Source organism: Ambystoma mexicanum, chromosome 10, assembly GCF_040938575.1.
Source record: "Ambystoma mexicanum isolate Mex_15411 chromosome 10, UKY_AmexF1_1, whole genome shotgun sequence".
Classification (NCBI taxonomy): Eukaryota; Metazoa; Chordata; class Amphibia; order Caudata; family Ambystomatidae; genus Ambystoma; species Ambystoma mexicanum.
Window position 1 is genome coordinate 1,514,616,749 of NC_090932.1, and position 12,536 is coordinate 1,514,629,284.

The following is a 12,536-nucleotide window of genomic DNA, read 5'->3' on the forward strand; positions in this document are numbered from 1 at the left end:
CTGTGAGCAAAGGGCTGTACTCTAATTCCTGGCTGTTAGGCTGTGGCGAGCGTTCGTTTGGAGAAGCATATTGAAGAAAGAAAGCTCGCCTGGAGAAGCTCTTTGACAGAAAGAACGTGTACTCACGGAGGTGCGTGTGCCCTTAAGGGGGAGGAGCTATTGTGTCAGCTGGCGGAGTCACCTGACTTCTCCCACCTACTTGTGGCCGCCTCCAGCGCCCTTGCGGCGCTAAGCCCTGTGAGCAAAGGGCTGTACTCTAATTCCTGGCTGTTAGGCTGTTTGGCGAGTTGCGAGCCGCCGAGGATTATGCCTGGGTCAACACTTCCATCACCGGCCCCATCAGCCTCTAGGACCCGAGCGCAAAGGAAACGCGAGGCACCCGGAGGGTCTGCAGTATCTAATATCAAGGGGCCGACGAACACAGTAAGTCGTTATTTTTCATGTGTTTCTAGCACAGAGGAGCCAGGATGCCACACTCCCGGCACTGCCCCTCATGAACCCAAAATCTCATGCACGCAAGTGGTCGTGCCCAATCCACATACGCTATCTAGTACAATGGAGTCACAACCAAGTGAGCTTGAAACAGTCGAGCTGAGCGGGGCGAGCGCTACTAACTTACCCGGCATAAGTGCTGATGCTTACAATGGCCAAACATCACAGACCGTTGCTTCAAACAATGGAATTCAGGCCAAAATGGGAATCGAAGACAGCGATCATACTAGCTCTGATATACATCCTGAGTTAATTCCCTTTGTATCTTCTGAGGAGTTAGCGCCCACACTCACGGTACCGGCGCCCGCTAACATCATTCCAGGCGGAAAATCCGCACTAGGAGGCGGGATTCAAACCGTGGCGTCTGTGGCCGATTTAGAACAGATGGAACAGCCGGAATCGCCGGGTGAGCATGGGCGGTCTATAGAGTGGAGGGAAAACGTTGTATCTGTATGCCGTGTTGGAGGCCGCCCCGTGAGTGAGAAAAAGGCTAGCGCGTCTTCGAATAAGGCGCGGACATTAGGCCACCGAGCAACAGATTCCAGGGGCGAGTGTGTTGATTCACAGAAAGTTGGTCTTGGCGAGGAGCCAGACGCGGAGGTATCTCTTTATGAGACCTCGCCTAATCCCGCCCGGACAGCCGGATTATCCTGCAGTTATCAAGGAGAAGAGTTGCATGACGAGGTGTTCGTGGTGCAGCCTCTCCTGGCAGACTGCGTTATAACCCCAAGCGCAAGTGAGCCTCCCAAAGCGGTCCCCTGTGCGCACGACCCAAACAGGAGAGACTCCCTAGGAATTGCAGACAAAGTGCTGGGTAACTTGATAGCACTTAACAAATTACACCGGCAACTTCCAAACAGAGGTTCCACGCAGTCTTCAAATCTAATGGAAAGACCCTTAGTCAAAAGATCAAACTGCCAGCTGTCAGGTGCAAATGAGGATATATGGCACAAAGTGTGTTATAAGCGCGCAAAATTCGATAGGTGCTGCGAGACCAATGCTAATGTTGATGATCCACCTACCCAACTATTATCATCTCAAAAGAGGGTAGCTCCGACTCGACACAACATAAACACAGTAAACGATATTCCCATAGCCACGTCGGCATCTCCTGGATTAAATGGCACAAGCTTAGATGACTCTCAAGACTCTTCTTTTATGGAACGGCCTTTCCCTAAAATACGCCACTGCAAAGTACCGTTAACGACGAACGTGAGGGACTATCAAGTCAACGAGTCCTCGCCCAATGAAGACACTCGCCCATCACCGCAAGATCTGCAGGCCATTTTATTGTCATCAACAACAATTGCGTTGGCTCCGTTCATGAAATTATACGAAACTTTGCACGAGGCAACAAGGGATTTAACTACTACGGTGGCCTTAGCTTTGTCCAAGATAATCCACTTAGAGCAAGTTTGTGAGCAGATACAGTACAGTCAACAAGAAAGATCTAAGAGACTTGATCTATCCTTTAACCTCCTAAAGGAGCAAAAGCTAAATGACACCTTGGATAAAAAATTACTGGCTGATGTTGCTAGAGAAGCTCTTGCGTTATTCAAATCTGAGGGGCGTTTCTCAACTAGAGAACGCAACCCCAAAGAAGGGGGTTGTTTAAAAACTCCATTGGTCACAAGTAATGAAGCAAGTTGTGCACAAGGTCCGCCTGTGGTCAACTTAGGCAAAGAAGTGCTCACGGATAGTGAAAGTAGCACTCTGTTAAAAGTAGCCACCAAGAGCGGAGAACAACCTGCACTGCTGTCTGCTGCATCTGTGCAAACGATGGAAGCCTTGAGAGACCTAAACCAGAAATTATCTGTACATCAAACTGAAAACTCTGAATCCTCTAGTGGTACAGGTTGCGAATCCTCCTTAGATATTTCGTTTAATACCGCCTTCGAACAAGCCCGGAGCACTTCGAATCAAGCGCAAACGGATACTCAGGTGCCAGCTTGTTCAAAGCATCCTGTGACTGTAAACTCCTCTGCAGAGTCGCCTGCAAAAAATTTGGAAGGGGTTCAAACCGCTACCTATCCGTTATTTAACGGAGGTCATCCATCAGTGGTAATGTTACCTCAACCAAAAAGGTCAAACGTGAACTCGATAACTCAACTAAAAAAAACTAAGAATCAACCGAGCAGAAAACAAAAGTCCCTAAACGGTGCTCGTAAATTCTTGCGAAACATCAACGTGGATCCAAACGAAGTCAGCTCATTAAAAAAATGCATATGTAGTTCGGCTTTGCAAAATAAGCCTTTACAACAAACATCTGCCTGCCAATCAACTTCCTCACATAACACAGACTCAGTCGTTACAGACCAAACTCAAGAGACTTCAATAGAATTGTTGAATATGTCAACTTATGATGACGAGGACTGCATAGACCTTGAAAATGAACCGTCCCCCTCTGGGACTGAGCAACAAATTGCACTGGAGCAATCGATGAGCGTAATTGCACAAGTTTGCACAAACGGTCACCAGGCACTCGTAACGGGACCCGTTACAACAAATACAGATCGAAATCAAGAAGAGTCTCCTCATGATGTGGGTCGACCAACGACGCCAGGTGTCAGAATTTGCCAGATTGTCAACAAAAACAACCATGCTTTGTCATGCTCACAAGGTCCTGTGAGCCCTCCCTTTCTGACTTTACTAGAAAAGAGGCTGAGGTCTTTGGCCGCCAACCATCAAGAGCCCTTCATTATTGCAGAGGCAACTGCACCGAAGGTTGGTAACCTTGTATATGGGGAAAGAAAAAAAACACAAGATCAAAAAGGAGTTGATGGTACACAGCCTTCGACACGAAATACGGGTTGCCTTAGAGACACAAAGGAAGCGCCAAAACATGTGCGATTTAGTAAAAGATCTTCGCTAAGAAAAAATTCCCCGTCTATGCCGACCAATAAAATTATAATCGAGAGCCTTGAAATCTCGGACAACTTAACACTGAACCGAGGAAACATTGTTAGATTGCTGCACTCGGTCCCCTCACTACGATCGATAAGTTCAAACGACCTGAAGATTGTGGAATTTTACGATGAGATCAGAAATGATAAAGTAGTACTGCACGTGGCGTCTTCTTTAATTGTAGCAACAATCATGGAAGCAAACGCAGCATTATTCTCCTTGGGCTTTGACGTATACGAATGGAATGGATTACAGCAAGCATCTCCTAATACAGTTGATGCGGTTGATAAGTATAAACCTGTAACTCGAGTATCCATTCTGAAACCATCGTTAGGGAATAAGGTGCTAGAGGACATTGGAAAAAAGAAAATCTGTGGTCAAGGTAACAATAAAGATTCATTGGGCGGCATAAACACTTTACGAGCAGTTGAGAAGAACGTATCGACTCATAAAATGGCTCCGGCGGCTCAAAAAGACGAGATAACCATAACAATACATGGAAGCTCACCCCAGATTACCATTAAAGATGTTGGAGTGCAATCCGAGACATCCAGTACAGAAGATCCGGAGTGGGGCTGGTTACCAAAGGCCTTGGCAAACACCTCTCAGCAATAATGCCAGAACCCTACGGTTCGAAATACGTGCAGTATCGTATCTTGGAACACGCGGGGATTTACGCATTTATTCAATTCAAATTGGATCAACGAATGGCAGGTAATCTGTCTACAAGAAACATGGCTAACAGAAGCTCCGATCTCGAATGATTTTGAGGTGGTGATTAATCCCGCCATTAAATCTAGTAAAGGGCGTCCTATGGCGGGGATGGCCACCATGGTCAGAAGATCTTCGGGCTGGAGACTTGTAAGCTCAATGAATCACTCGCCGTTCATTCAATCTACCCACCTAGAATGGGCCGGTGTAGCAGGTTTGGCGGTGGATTGCCTAATAGTGGTCAACATCTACTGGAATCATAAAAAGGCCGGCGAACAAGTCTTCATAGACGAAACTATGGAGATATTGGACTCTTTTGTGTCAACATCAGGATGGCCCAACATAATGTTATGTGGAGATCTTAACATTGACCTGCTGAAAACACCAAACTTGATGACAAAAACATATTTGAAGCAGGCATGGTTAGATGAGATGGCCGCTCGTAACTTCCAAATGTTAAATGGTAATACCTGTAATGACATGCCCCCTGCTAATACTTGGCGCCGTGCAGACCAGGCTTCGACGATTGACTATATGTTTGTCTCAGAGCAGTTACATCCGCGTATAGTCTCATTGAAGGTCACAAAGAAAAACGCTAGTGACCATGACATGCTGATAGCAGAATTCACCGCACTCGAAAAAATTCCATCGCAGATGTGGCAATATAACATTCAGGCTACCTCGAACAGAGTGCGGCTATCCCTAAAGAAAGATGAGCTGGAAAAGCTTGCAAGCGACTACTGTAAGGTTAGTCAGCATTTGGAATATGAGCAGCTGCTACAGCAATTTAAACCTAAAAGGGTAGGTCTAAAAAATATGGGCTATGCGCGTGCTCACAGCTTTGATGTGGAGGTGCTAAAGCATAAACGTATGCTACGTAGTAATTTAAGACACTCAAAATCCCTGGGCCAACTGGCCCGTATACAAGCTGTTAAGGTTGCAAAACAATCGTACAAGAACTGGCTAAAAGCGCATAAACACATGTTACTACAAAAAGATGCCGAAGTGTTGATGAGGTCATTACAAAATAAAAATACTTCAGCTTTCTGGTCTCTCATTAACAACGTGTACGTGCCCCAAGAATCAATCCAAACCTGTATGGTGTCAGAGGCTGATTGGATATCGCACTTTAGAAACTTATACATGTCAGCTGGACATCCGGAGGTCGGTATTGAGGATTGTTCCAAACCATGGGATCTGGAATTTAGAAAAGAAGACATAATAGAAATCATTCAGAAAGCAAAAAACTCGCGGGCACCAGGTCCAGACGGGCTCACAAACTTTACGATTAAGCAGTTCCCCGAGATATGGGCAAGTCTGTGCGAGACACTCTTCAAAAGAATAGTACAGATTCGGCAATCCCCAAAATCGTGGAAGAGTGCGATCATTGTGCCTATCTTTAAGAAGGGCAACAGATCAGATCCGAAAAATTACAGGCCTGTGGCACTGTTAGACGTGTTAGGGAAAATTTATGCAACAATGTTACAAAAGAAACTACTAGCTTGGTCAACAAGTTCTCTACACGTCGACAAACGTCAATCAGGCTTTGTGAAACAAGTGGGTTGCTCGTTAAATCTTCTACTGATAAACATAATTAAAATGGAGGCAATTAAAACGAACACAAAGGTGTACCTAGCCTTTATAGACTTTTCATATGCATTTGACACCATTGATAGAGCGCTTTTGTGGGAGAAGTTGAAGAACTGGGGATGTCCAGCAGACTTAAGGGAAGCAATTAAGGAGCTCCACTCAAAGACTTCCATTCGAGTGAGACTAGATCGTTCGGGCTTGTTATCCGCCCCCATTGATACTTTTAGGGGAGTAAAGCAGGGCTGTCCATTAGCAGCAGCCATCTTTGGACTGTTCATCTCCGACATTGGCGACTCAATCAATAATGCAAAATCCTTTTCCCCGAAAGTGGCTAACACACATCTAAGTTGGCTGCTTTATGCTGATGACTTGATTGTATTGGACATGACACCAATTGGCCTGCAAAGGAAATTGAATGCTGTGCAACATTATGTCGTGTCCAATAATCTTGTAATTAATGTCAAGAAATGTGAGGTACTGGTACTGCAGAACTTAAATGGCGGCGGCGTAGGTAGAAGAAAAAGAATAGCTTGGTCACTGGGGCATGAAAAGTTGCAGTTCTCACAAAGTGTCAAATACCTTGGGATGACAATTAGTTCTTCCATCAACGACGGGCCTTGGCTTGCGGAAACTAAAAGGAAGTGTAACCAACTCGCAAACCAAGCCCTGATACTTAACAAGAAATTTGGCAAATTCTCACTACGTCCAGTCTTAGCCTTTTACCAACAGAAGGTGATACCGGTTGTGTCTTATGGTGCAGAAAATGCGCTGGGATGCCCTTATGAGACCTGGGCCAATCTTGAAAACTGCTTTTGGTCGAGAGTATTAACACTCCCTAGGGGGGTGAAAACATCTTGCATAAGATATGAACTGGCACTAATATCTCTGCACGCAAGAATCTGTTGGAGCTTGTTGAGCTTGTATCGAAAAACCTGCAGTCGAGCGCAGATCCCACAGTTTGAGATTCTTCATAATATCCAACCTGGAAACTCCAAAATTAGCCAGATGTGGTTGAAAAGATGTGAGACAATTCTGAAAAAATACGACATAACGGGCGATCTGCTTCATGAGAACCCGGATGCAGCTAAACTAAAGATCTGGCGGGCAGACTGGGACGAGACTTGTGCAGAAAGAGCTGCTGCTGGAAGTTCGAGTCATGTTCCATTGGAAGCACGTGCCTTTAACAGCCTTCAGAAGTATGTGTCTTTATTTCCCAACTCTCAGGCACGCAGACTGTTTATGCTGTTTAGGCTAAACATGTTTAAAACGAAGGATCGCCTCCGATCATGGAGGAGCTTTGCCCATCTAAGCCCGGAATGTAGGTTATGTGCAAAAGGTCCTGAATCACTAAAACACCTAGTTTTATTTTGCACCAAATTGAGATCTGAGAGGACCATACACTTGGGACCATGGAGCTTAGCCCACCCATCATTGTGTGCGGATGAGTGGTGGAGTTCAATGTATCAAGGAACCGATCTAAAATTAATTCTGCCTCTAATAAGACTGCTGGAAACCATAGAAGCACGTTTATTGTCATTAGGGGAAAGCATTTCGGGGAATGGAGCCCGTGGTTGAAGGACCAAACATGAAAAGAGAGGAGAAAGCTGTAATGAGGGAAGGAACTTGAATGGGGCAAGGGAAATTTGATGAAGATGTGTGGATGTTTTGCGTTAGATTTTTAAAGGTTTGTAAAAACCAATAAAAAAATAAAAAAAAAAAAAAAAAAAGAACATTTCCAAAATGGAGTGGAAATGCAAATAGTACCAGGCAAAATCACATTTACTCTTCACGTCCCCAATCTGTTTTGGGAAAAGCATAACTGCTGCTTGTAAATTAGACTTTTCAGGAAACAGATATAATGGATTCCTATGGAATTCTTCTGCTTTTACCAGCTAATAATCAGGCGTAGCCCATAGGAATCCATTCGTTTTCTGGCAGCATAAAAAATACATGCTGATGCAAAACCATGGTGCTATTTAAAGGCAGAGCGGGAATGCACAGTAGAACTGTATATCCCGTTCCCTGCTCCTACTCCACCTCCAAATAGTGTTAAAATCCCCCAGAGGGGCTCATGTTTAATTGAGGCATAACATCAATGGAAGGAGTAAAAGCCTTGCGTCAGGCTTTTATGCCTTCCCATGATGCCACAAATCATTTTCTTTCATATGTATGGTAGAGAGGAGGGACGGAACGCAACTTGCGTTTCCGCCGCTTATCTTCCTCTCTGCCAAACAAATGCTCCAGCATTTGCGCCGGCATGGATTTTCATGCCGACACAAGTGCTGGAGTTCCCTATGGGGTCCACCAGCTTTATGCAGTAGCAGTTTCTAGTTTATCCCTCCTTTTATAGGAAAACGTGTGGAGAGGTTCAGTTAGCCAGGATGAATACCAAGACCAAGCACCTTTTCCCATTCCTCTTTGACTAATACATTAGAACTCCCTCTTGTTTGTTTCCCTACACCAGTGATGGGCAATCTCTGGCCCTCCACATGTTCGGGCCAACAACTTCCATAATCCCTCACTGTTGAATGTGGTAGCTGAGGCTTGTGGGAGTTGTAAACCAAAACATCTGTAGGGCCACAGGTTGCCCACCACTGCACTGTTCCTTCATCCCACATCCTGAAATTGAAGACCGATTGAAATTCCAAACCAATGGAGGTCTAAATCCCAAGATAGGCTGCTGCCAGAGGGAGTAGTTATCCTATCGGCCCAGGGTTGATTCAATCACCTGATAACCAAGGTAAACCTTGGTTCAATGTGATGAATCTGGACAATTTGTCCCTTCTGTGAGGCTAGGAATGTGAGTCCGTTCCGCAAGACCAACCCGACTGGTCTGGGTAAGTGAGCACTCACTGGGAGCGACTACCCTTTCGTAGACAAGGATTCCCAGTCCAATGAGGACCTCCCGGAACAAACTTCATTGTCTACCTACATGGGACTCGAAAAAGCTGTTTGTCCTTATATTTTGACTATAAGTTACAGTGATCCTCCTTTAACCCTGTTGGCTTCAGGTAATGCTGGGTTTCATCTGAACGCCACTGTCAAGGAAGAAGGACACACCTTTTTCAATAGTGATGACATACTTAAACACAATAGGAACTGTGAATTGGGAGAAACCTCCCACGCAGCAAGCAACTCCTACAGAGGGAGGAGAATCATCGATATGCAGAGGCGAGTTTCTGTGGATCGGTCCTGGAGGGGCAGAGCTACGCCAAGGCGTGAAGGCAGCAGTGGCACAGCTGAAGTGAAAACCACTAGCTGTAGGCTATGAGGCGGAGTGCTCTGACTGAGCAAGAGGCGCAGGTCAGGAGCAGGACAAAGAAAAGAAGAAAAACGCTGTTCTCTGGTGGCGCAACCACTAGAGATCAGTGGTGGGCCTGAGCCCAGCAACGAACGCTGAAACCAGGAGAAAGAAAGGAGCTTGAGTGCCTGAGCACCTCGCAGAGAGTGCCGGTACTGACGAGATGAGCACGAAAAGGGAAGAAAATGCTCCCAATATGAGAACGCCAATGAGGGCTGGAAGCTCTGTGGTCAAAGACTGCTAAAGCCGTCCACTGTATGAGAGGCTGGGAAAATTGAACGGTCACAAGACCCAGGTAAAACAGAGTGAGAGTGATACGAGAACTGCATAGCACAGATGCAGAAGCCGCCAACAGTATTCAATTCCGAAAGAGTGGAACGGGCATGCGACCCAAGTAAATCAGAGGGGAAGAGAATCAGTAAGTACAAGAATCTGAGAGAATCGAATGGGCACTCTCCCTGTGAACAAGAGAGCAAAAGGGATATGTGTGTTTGTTACCAAGGCTGGGAAAGCCGACAAATATGAGATTAATTGGACTGAGAACCAGTAACCCTACCAAAAAGCCACTGGATTTTGGGGAGTCCCAGTGCCATAAAGGTGGGATACAGAGAAGTGAGTGCAGAGTGATCCTGGAGGGATTTAACCAGTAGTAAAAAGCTCAAAAACATATAAGAAAATGAATTTGTCTTTTTCCCAAAAGGGGAGGAGACAACAATACCAAAGACATTTATAATTTTACCCAACAAACTCTATACAATTTGTAAACTTGGTAAAGACATTCTAAAGGAACTCTGAGACTGATGATGAGTCCTCTACGAGTTGGACCGGGCAGACGCCCAGTCCGAGCAAACCTCCTTTTCTTTTTAGTTATGCTTTCTAAATTGGTAGGGCCAGTTAGTAACTAGGAATTTGGACTCCCTCATAGCGATGGGGCCAGCTAACCATCCTTCTTTTTACAAATCTGCACCATGAGCCATTGTAGTCCGTTTCCTCCTTCTGGTTCACCACAACAACTGTCAATAGAGATACTTTCGAATGGATTTTGTCCTCCCACGTATTCCTCATCTTAGATATATCTTTACCTTCAGGTTTGCTGCTTTGGAAATTTTTTCTCTCTCTCCACCAGAGGGCGCTCCACTCGAGGCAGCGGCATCGATGTCCCTCGGCGGCATCCGTCGAGTGTCGACGTCATCTGTAGTATAATTGCCTCGAGTGCGCCCATTGGCCTCAGTTCTGTTTTTCCGTTAGCTTCGGTTCGGATCGAAATAAAACGGCGCTTCAGTCATAAGCGAATTATGTCATCTTGCTCGAACCCATCTACTCCGAAAACAGGGTCTAAGAAATGTCTAAGGTGCAGAAGAAAAATGTTGCTGACCGACCCTCACCGTAACTGCCTCTGTTGCCTCGGGTCCGAACATCGGATCGACGACTGCGGTTCGTGCCAATCCATGACCCATAAGGCCTTGAAAGAAAGACGAGGTAAACTGCTGGTGAGGGAGGAATCCTCGAAGTTTTCTTCGAGAGGGAAGAAAGACTCGGCTGAGTCTTCGGCAAAATGCCATAAAAAATTAAGCAGATCGAGGAGTAGATCAGGGAAGTCCTCTTCTTCTTCGTCCAAAAAGGCGAAGAAGAGACGACACCGATCTCCCTCTTCTTCTTCCTCGACTTCAGAGGAAGTTATTACTTGTCCAACTAAACATGACTCCCCTAAAAAGTGGGAAGCATTTAGAGAGTCGATGATGAACATTTTTGTGAACACGGCCCAGACCCCCTCAAAAATGTCTGTTGAAGGTCATGCCTCTACTCACAAAAGAAGTGACAGAGGAAGGTCTAAAACTAGAAAATCCGACAAGAAATTGTCGAGGGTGTCTTTTAGGGACTCTTCCCAGACACCTAAAAAGGAATACTTTAAGAAAAAGACTTTAGACGTCGATATGTCATTAAAGACCTCGACGAAAACATATTCGAAGCCTCTGTCGAAGGCTGTCGAGTATAAAGGGTCGACGACCCAGCAGAAAAAAGTCACGTCAAGTGTTTTATCGACGACCTCGAAGACTTCTTCGACGGCATCGAGTATTTCGAAGACTCCTTCAATAATGTCGACTGCCTCGAAGATTCCTTCTACAGCATTTGTAGTGCCTTCGAAAACATCGAAGAATACCTCTACAACATCGAAGGTAACAGCCACGACTTCGACGCCGTTGACGCTTCTGTCGACCTCGACACCAACTACAGGGTTGAAACATATTCCTGAGAAAGTATTTCACCCTGAAAGAAAACATGACTTTTTCCAAACTATGTCAGCTGTATATGGAGAAATGTCATCAGGAAATGAAGAGGATGAAGAACAAGATGAACCTGAGGTTTCATCAGCAGGGGTACAATATGGTACAAGAGATGTTGCAGAGGAATTAATCAATCCTCAATCAAAAATGCAGGATTTGTATGAATGTTTACAGTCTGCAAGTGGACTAGATACGTCCCCTGAATATGAATTTGAAAGACCAGATCCAGCAGAACATGCTGATTTGGGTTACAGAAAACTTATGAATAAGGTAACATAGTTTATGGGATGGGGTAGCAATTCACCTGTATACCAGGATGATGATATGATAGATATTTTGTCAGAAGGCCCTCAACCAGATCCCATACTTCCCTTTCATATTGCCCTACAAAGGAGAGTAAATGCTGCTTGGGAAAAAACGGAATCTATTCCAGCAGTGAATAAAAAATATGTGGCAAAATACAGACCTTGTAACTCTGACCCAGAGTATTTGAGTAAACATCCTTCTCCTGAGAGCCTGGTAGTTCAGGCAGCCACATCAACAAAAAATGCTGCATACCCCACAATTCCCCCTGATAGGGATGACAAAAAGATAGATACATGGTCGAAAAAGGTCTTTACATCCGGGAGCATGGCTCTATAGTCCACCAATGTATCTTGTACGCTGGCTAGATTCACTTATACTCTGTGGGACTGCATGTCAGCGGCAGCTCAACACATCCCGGAAGGAGAGGAACGTGATGGTTTCCTATCCATAATTAAGGATGGTAAGGAGGCTTCAGGAGAATGCCTTCAAGCAGGTTTAGACACTGCTGACAGGATCAGCAGGTTCATGGCGTCTAGCGCAGTGCTACGCAGATTTGCGTGGCTAAGGAAGTCAGGTTTCGCACCAGATGTTCAATCTAGACTTCTTAATATGCCATTTGATGGCTCGAGGTTGTTTGGCAGCAAGGCGGATGCAAGTTTGGAGAAGCTGCAGATCTCCAAGGCAGCGACAAAGTCACTTAGTGCCGCTATAAGACAACCTCAGCAACGCCCCTACACAGGCTCATCTTCCTGGAGGGGTTGTCCCTTTCATTTTTACTCCTCATTTGGGAGAGGAAGGGGACAGGCCAATCAAAGAGGGCAAAGAAAATGTCCTCGAGGGCGAGGAACAGGTGCTAGATCTGCCCGAGCAACGGCATCTGCCCCTTCAGCCGCTGCTGGAGCTGCCGCAAAACCACTCTGAGGTTTTGACTCACAAGACCCCAGTGG

The 12,536-nt window shown here is 45.6% G+C and overlaps 1 protein-coding gene across 1 annotated transcript in view; it reads left to right on the forward strand.

Annotated features, from left to right (window-relative positions):
- DNAH10 (dynein axonemal heavy chain 10) overlaps window positions 1–12,536 on the forward strand; it is a 2,725,177-nt gene that overhangs the window by 677,205 nt on the left and 2,035,436 nt on the right. The window lies entirely within an intron of this gene.